Here is a 7,838-nt window from a genome sequence, read left to right as displayed (position 1 = left end):
AGAGATATATAGGAACCAGAACCAGATTGAAAGAATCGGGGTGCATCCCAAATACTCGCAGCCAGCCATCGGATGCGCATTGGGTCCATCGGCATACTAGAGAAGATCCAAGTCCATAGGAACTTGGCCTATAATAGCAACAAGAGAATAGAAAAAAGAAAACTATCCGCATACGTGTGCCTAGACCTAGAAATAGATGGGTCTAAAAAAAACTACGCTCTCTCCCTACCCCATGCATTGAAGATGCATCCCTCTTCCGTAAAGTATTCCATTGATATGTGTACTGACACAGTGGCCACACAAACGGGTAGGTGCACTTGCCCATGTCTTATTTTGAATATTTAACTTGTTGCTTTCCTTGCCCACCTTGTTTCTCTCTCTCTCCCACCCCCAATTAAACGTCTTCATATTATATCTGTTACTATTTCCATGTAATATCTCCTTATTTCAAAGGCACTTTAAGAAATCTATTGTTTGTTCGGAATTGATTTGGAATTGATGGATATGAAATGCACTGATTTTTCATCCACAGATTTAGATCCAATGGAAATTTCTGTTACTCTATCTACTAGGGGGTGATTAGGTTATATTTTTATGACGTTTGGTTAGCAATAAAACCTGAGGTGGACTGAGTTGGGATATGTGTGAACTTACATTGGGTTAGTATAGAGCTTTAAGTATAGGGTTTCAGTGATATGTGTGAACTTATTTTTCCTGTTTCTGGGTTTCTATACCGAAACTAATTAATGATAACAAAAGAAACAGAAAAATCCCTTATTTGATATACTGATAAAACACTGTTCTGTATAGGATCGATGAGAAGGGGAAGATTAAAATGAAAAAAAATAGAGCTATGAGGAAGTGGTGGTGGTGGTAGTGACGGTAGCCGTGGTGATTCTCTATACTATTTGGGAGGTAACATGGAAAATTGTCAGCTTCTATGTGACGTTTTCGGTTGGAGTGGCAATGCTGCACGGTGTCCATTCTAGTGGTCATTGCGTGAGGGGTGGGTGAGGGGAGGGTGAGGTTAGGCGGGTGCGGGGGTGTTGGCTGGGTGGGATAGATGGAGGGGAAGAGGCGAGGAGGTTGCAGTGGCGGGCAAGGTGAGTGGGTTCAATGGTGGGGATGGTCCCCCGGTTGGTGTGGTTGAGTCATTAGCAAACTACATGTGAGATGGGTAAGTATGCCACTTGCATTCTTAATCAATTCATTCATGGGTTCTCCAGATGGTTAGGGTGAATTGGGTATTATGTGGATAGACAACTAGTCTCCCTGAGGATTAGCCGAGGTGCGTGTAAGTTAGCCCGGACACCTTGATTAAAAGAAACAAAAAAAATTCAAAAGTACCATGGCCTTTCCCAGAACTACGATTATCTGACCCATTGGGACTAAATCCACAATAAGAACTTTCCATTTTACGTTAGAGAAATTTGTGTAGTGATCCCAAGCAGGAAAGATCTTGGAAGTGCAGAAAAACCTTGCGTACTGAAGAATTAAAACTACTAACGCTGAAGAAGAAGAAGAAGAAGAAAACATGGGTCTCACTTATTTTTCTCATTTAAATAATAATTTCAGTTTTATATTGAAATAAAAAATGAAATAAATTAGGACAATTGAATAATGGGAGTGGTAGTTTGGATATTTTAAAGTAACTTAGGAGAAGGATTGGTTGGAGTTTGCTGTTTTTGAACGAAACAAATGTGAAAGTCTAAGTAAATGAAGGATACGTTTAGGGAGTGAAAATTTTTCTTAAAAAAAAAAAAAAAAGATCCCACATGGAAAAAACAGCACTTTGATAATATTACTAACGAAAGACGTTTGCCACCAAAGAGGATTGGATCAACACCCTTTTGTATGGGAGGTTTTCTATATAAAATTTAATTGGGAAGGAAACGATTACTTATTATTATGTGTTTTGGGATTGTAACCCGAATGGTACTAGACAGACATGTAACTCCATACCGTGACAAATGTCCTTGATATTATAATGAGGGAATATGTAGGATTCCATTGGATATTTTATTTAATTCAAATATTTTATAATATTTTTTAAATTAATTATTAAGATATATATGAGATAAGTTAATTGCAATTTAGTCTTTTCAGTAAACAATATTACATGATGGAATATAAGGTATTAAAAATATATTAATGACAAACCTAATCTTTCAAACATGCTTGTTCATCAATTTTACATCAGTGATTGGACCAAAAAATTTTAAAAATCGTTTAATAAAATAAACTTATTAATAAATAATATTAGTTTTCAAAAAATAATTCCTAACCACTTTGCAAAATTGTTACCCAATTTTGACTGTGGTCCAATCACACATAGATAACATTATCTCTCCTAGATATTCCCTAGTAGGGTAGTGGATTTTATGTTAGGCCTTTCTCTCATTTATTATCAAACATTATAAATAGAATACACCGATAAATAGTCAAGTTAATATAAACCATAGCCAATCCATGATGTGTAGTTGTAATGACAAAGACCTCCCAAGTCAAGGGACTTGAATTCTATTAATGAGAATCTTGTGCTTTATCAACTAATAATAACACACATGCAAGATTCTTTTGTCCTCCATTTTCAATGAACACACTATATGTTTGCTCACTTGTATCTACGAATAGCTATTCTCACCCATCCGTGGGTTGCCCCGATGGTTAGGGAAAATTGGAGATTGTGTGGATAGGCGCACGGCCTCAGGTTCGATTCTCCATCTATGCATTTGCTATTTAAGTGGAGACCGTGGCGGTGGGATGCTGCGCTAGTTTCCCTAAGGATTAGTCGAGGTATGCATAAGCTGGTCTCCCCGAGGATTAGTCGAGGTGTGCATAAGCTGGCCCAGACACCTTGGTTAACAAAAAGATAAAAAAATAAAAAGAATAGTTATTCTTAAGAATGTGCAGTGTGATGACTATATAAACCAAGTTCTATTCTTAGTCGAGAACAATTTTAGACGAATACCTAAAGATAACCATAATTCATTTATCAATACCCATTATATATAATAAATTTAACTATTAAATGAAAATTTGAACTTGATAGACACATTTCTAACAATTAATCCAAAAGAAAAAAAAAATTCTAAGCCAAGTCCCATGATTTCTTTAGGAACATAAATGGCATCCCAAGGTAAGAAAACAAAAGGCTTAACACAGGTTGCTAGATAAATTGGCAAATCATTTTTATTAATTAAATAGCCTTCTAGCATGTATCAAGGCTCTTTATTATACAGATTACACTATTCTTTAATCCCAAAGTTTCTCATATCATATTTGAAGATTTTAACTACAATATCTGGGACTTGCATTTTATTCAGTGGATTGCCTTAGTTGCTGCTACAACTTTTGGAACAAGAAGTCATGCACCCTTCCAATTTTTCATCATCTGCAATATAAAATAACATAGTGTCAAGATACTACTAGTTAGACAGAGAGAGAGAGAGAGAGAGAGAGAGAGAGAGAACATATACCACTAATATAAGTGGAGCACAAGGATTGGGCACAGTCAATGATACAATTGGAATTTGAATCTGAATTAAGGGAAGCATGAGAGACTCCAGAACAGCCCACACATACAGGACCGCATGAATGTATATTGTCCCAATTTTGTAGCAGGCATTTGACGCAACGCAAGCATCTGGGAAGAGATACAAAGGCATGCTGTGAAGGCACAAGCATCAGTAAAAACATCATCACAACAACTGCTCTAATGTTTCTTCCACCGCCTCCCTTCATACCTCTTTTTCTGATGAACACTTACAATTCCTTTCCTTCTTCAAACTTCATTAGGTATGTGTGGGTACACGAAATCCATAGTGCTTCAATTTATAGTCCAAAAACATTTATTCGAAATTTTTGAACATTAAAGGAAGAATAAATTCACATTGAATTTAGCACACTACAATTTGACAATATGATTCTAAGGGTTTTTTTTTTTTCTTCTTTCAACCTGTCAGATTTTACGGTTTAGGTTCAAGGATTGATAAACCCCAATTACACGTAGTCACACCTAACCAACCTTACACTACATATTATACTACAAAACTAAATCTCTTATTTGGATATATAATTTAGTTCTTTCCATGCCCACCTTGTTTCTCTCCCTCTAATCCCCAATTAAATCTCTTCCCATTGTCTTTGTTGCTATTTCTGTATAATCTCTCCATATTTTGAAGGTACTTTAAGAAATCTATTGCTTGTTAGGAATTAGTTTGGAATTGATGGATATGAAATCGATTGATTTGGAGTCCACAGATTTACAGTTTATGGAATTTCTATTTACTCTTTCTATTAGGTTGAATTTTTCTATTCGGTTAGGCTTGGCCCCCCTCCCCTGCCTTCCCCTGCCCTTCCATGATTCAAATGCCCCATTTCTTTTAATTTTCTGTTCTATTTCCACCCCAAAGCTAAAGTTGGTATTTAAATGGAAAGAAAAAAGGGGGATCCAACTGAAATCATGGCTTTTTATCCTCCTCCCTGACCCTTTTTATAAATTAAGTTTTTTACATAAAGTGGGTTTCCTTGAATTCTTCTGTGGCGTAGTAGGGTGTTTGACGTGCATCTAACGGTCAGAAACTCTCAAGCAAGAAGTCCAAGGCAATTACACGTAGCCCAAGGCATTTCTAGGCGTTGGATGCCTGCCAAATGCCATGTTGCGCCACAGAGGATCCAAGTCCTCATTGTTGAGTGTTTTGGGATTCTTAATTCTAATGTTACTAAACATGTAACTTCCTACAGTGACAAGTGCCTTTGTTTGCTACAATGAGCAATAGGATCTCATCGGGTATTTTTTCTAATCCAAAGGTCTTATAAGATCTACTAATCTTTACTAATAAAGTATTATATATTCTCAATTTAATTCAATTGATTGCAAATTAATTACTCCACTAAAGAATATCACATAATGAATTATATTAGGCATGTAATTATTTTACTACCAAAACCCAAGTCCATCGAACAAGCATGAAGAAAAAATTTATGTCATTGATTGAAACAATTGATAATACAACCTTATTAATAAATAATATTGGTAAACACTTTATGAAATCGTCACAAGATTTGAATTTCTATCTAGTTACATCGGATTTGGATTTCTATCTAGTCACACATAAACATTCTCTCGTTCACAATCAAACACCATAAATTTAGTACACCAATATATTGTCAATGAGATATCAATATTGCTAAAACCATGATGTATAACCACAATGACAAAATGATAAATCGAATTCTACTAATAAAAATCTAACTCCTTATCAACTGAAAATGACACATGGAAGACTCTTTCGTTATCCAATTTATTGCATACATTGTATTTGCACTTACACTTGTATCTTCGAATTGTCGTTCCTAAAAATATATAGTATGACAACTACATGAACAGAATATCTATCCTATCTCTAATCAAGAATGTTTTTAGGTGAATACATAAGGACAATCATGAATCATAGTCCATCAATTATTATGCGTAATAAATGTATTAAATAAAAATTCAAAAATTCGGGTTTGAGGATCACATTTCCAACAACGTTAGTCGAAAATAAAATGGATTCCAAGCCAAGTCCTGCCCATGATTTCTTGTAAGGACATAGTAGGCCTCCGTATGCCCATTAAGAGATATGAAAACAACTGGCAATCAAAACAAAAGAATACAATGCTTAACAAGTTGCTAGATAAATTGGCAAATCCTTTTTATTAATTAAGTAGCCTCTTCTACAATGTGTCAAGGCTTCTTATTATATAGATTACATTATTCTTTGATCCCTTATTTTCTCATATCAGATTTGAGGATTTTGACTGCAACATCTGGGACTTGTTCTTCATTGGATTGCCTTAGTTCCTGCCACAACTTTTGGAACAAGAACTCATGCACCCTCCCAATTTTCTGTCATCTGCAATACAAAATAACTTACAAGTTAGAGAGAGAGAGAGAGAGGGAGAATATACCATTGATGTGAGTGGAGCACAAGGATTGGGCACAGCTAGTGATACAATTGGAATTTGTATCTAAATTATGGGAAGCTTGAGCCGGTAAAATACAGTACCAGCAATCATCACCACATTCAGTCCATGACTTGCCTTGTCCGAGGCATTCGCCGCATTCGAAGCATTTGACAAACGATATGGCTGAGGTATGCCGTGCAACCACAAACATCACTAAGAACATCAAGAAAACTGCTCTAATATTTCTTCCCCCTTCCATTGCTCTTCCCTCAGTTACAATCCCTTTCTATCTTCAAACTGCATTAGGTGTGTGTGTGTGGACTAAACCCATATTGCTTGAACTTATAGTTCAAAAATCATTTATTTTGATTTTTTTGAAAACCTTTAAAATAGAAAAAATATTGTAAAAAATCATTTACTTTCATTTATTTTAAGGGTACTTTTAAGAAATCTATTGTTAGTTCAGAATTGATTTGGAATTAATGAATTTTAAATCCACTGAATTGTCATCCACAGATTTTAAATCCAATGGAAACTTCTGTTACTCTTTCTACTAGGTTGTGTTTAGCTGAACCTGCTCAAACCCAACTGAAAAAAAAAAACAAAAACAAAAACAGAAAAAAAAAAAGGGTGATTAGGTTGAACTTTTATGACATTGGGTTAGGCTTGGCCCAAAAATAAAACCTGAGGTGGATTGAGTTGGGATCGGTTTGATGCCCTCAATAACCCAAAATCAATGTATTCTTTTGTGGTGCAACAGGACGTCTAGCGTGTATTAAACGGTCAAAAAGGCTCAAGCACGAAGCCCAAGGTGTTTCTGGCCGTAGAATGCACGTCAAACACCCTGTTGCGCCAAACAAGAATTCAGTCCGAAGACTCCGAACACCCCCAAAAAAAAAAAAAAAAACTTGAACATTCATGTGTATATATACATAGTAAAATACAAGGATTAAAGTATCGGTATCGGTCGTCGTATGGGTCGGCCAAAATTAAGATACGTATCGGAGGGTATCGTATCGTATCGGAGATACGCTAAGATACGCTAAAGATACGCACATAAATGGATAGGAAACACTTTTTTATACACATTTGCATAAAAAAATAGTTAAAAAAAGTTATATATGACATGTATTATGTATAAACAGTAAATTGAGAGTATCGCACTAAGAATCCAAGGTTTGTAATTGTCTCATAAATGTAAAATCCTTGTTCCCAACTTTGATTTCCACTTTAGTTAGAGATAAAAATGGTTGGCAGCAACTTTGGAACAAAAACACCTCAAAAAATTATGTTTTTCTAAAAAATTACCCATTTCAACCATTTTATGACTGTATCGGTGTGTATCGGTCGATACATACCGATACGCACCGATACGTATCGATACGTATCGATACATACCGAAACGTACATTTCACTTCAATTTTGAATTTTTCATAGAGTATCGGTACGTATCGGTGCGTATCGATGGTGTATCGGTGTGTATCGTAGGATACGTATTGATACATAAGGGTTTTAAAATTTTCATGATACGTATCGGTATGTATCGTGCCGATGCCTACCGATACGGATACGTATCGGCCGATACGGCACGATACGCACCGATACTTAAAACCATGGTAAAATGTGTACCTTTAGGCTTTTAGGGGTTAAAATCCAAGAAACCGGCAATCTTTTTTCAAAGGCTATGTTTAGTTGCAAGGGGAATTAAAAGGAAAGGAAGTGAAATTTTCATACTTAAAAAAAAAAAAAAAAAAAAAAAAAAAAAAAACCTTGAACATTCATGTGTATATATACACAGTAAAATGTGTACCTTTAGGCTTTTAGGGGTTAAAATCCAATAAACCGGCAATCTTTTTTCAAAGGCTATGTTTAGTTGCAAGGGGAAT

General features: G+C 35.5%; 2 long non-coding RNA genes across 2 annotated transcripts; both read right to left on the bottom strand.

Moving 5' to 3' along the window:
* Window positions 1–3,170: 3,170 nt before the first annotated feature.
* Window positions 3,171–3,950, bottom strand: LOC122085637. Its single transcript, XR_006142180.1, has 2 exons — window positions 3,480–3,950; window positions 3,171–3,394 (listed from the first exon to the last, which is right to left on the bottom strand). It is a non-coding gene; the product is annotated as an uncharacterized LOC122085637 (long non-coding RNA).
* A 1,724-nt stretch (window positions 3,951–5,674) lies between these two features.
* LOC122085409 lies at window positions 5,675–6,301 on the bottom strand. The gene is made up of 2 exons (XR_006142120.1): window positions 5,956–6,301; window positions 5,675–5,900 (listed from the first exon to the last, which is right to left on the bottom strand). It is a non-coding gene; the product is annotated as an uncharacterized LOC122085409 (long non-coding RNA).
* Between the last annotated feature and the right edge of the window lie 1,537 nt (window positions 6,302–7,838).

The sequence above is a fragment of the Macadamia integrifolia genome, chromosome 8 (assembly GCF_013358625.1).
Source record: "Macadamia integrifolia cultivar HAES 741 chromosome 8, SCU_Mint_v3, whole genome shotgun sequence".
Classification (NCBI taxonomy): domain Eukaryota; kingdom Viridiplantae; phylum Streptophyta; class Magnoliopsida; order Proteales; family Proteaceae; genus Macadamia; species Macadamia integrifolia.
The sequence above is the reverse complement of the archived record's forward strand: the minus strand, read 5'-3'. Positions and strand labels throughout refer to the sequence as shown.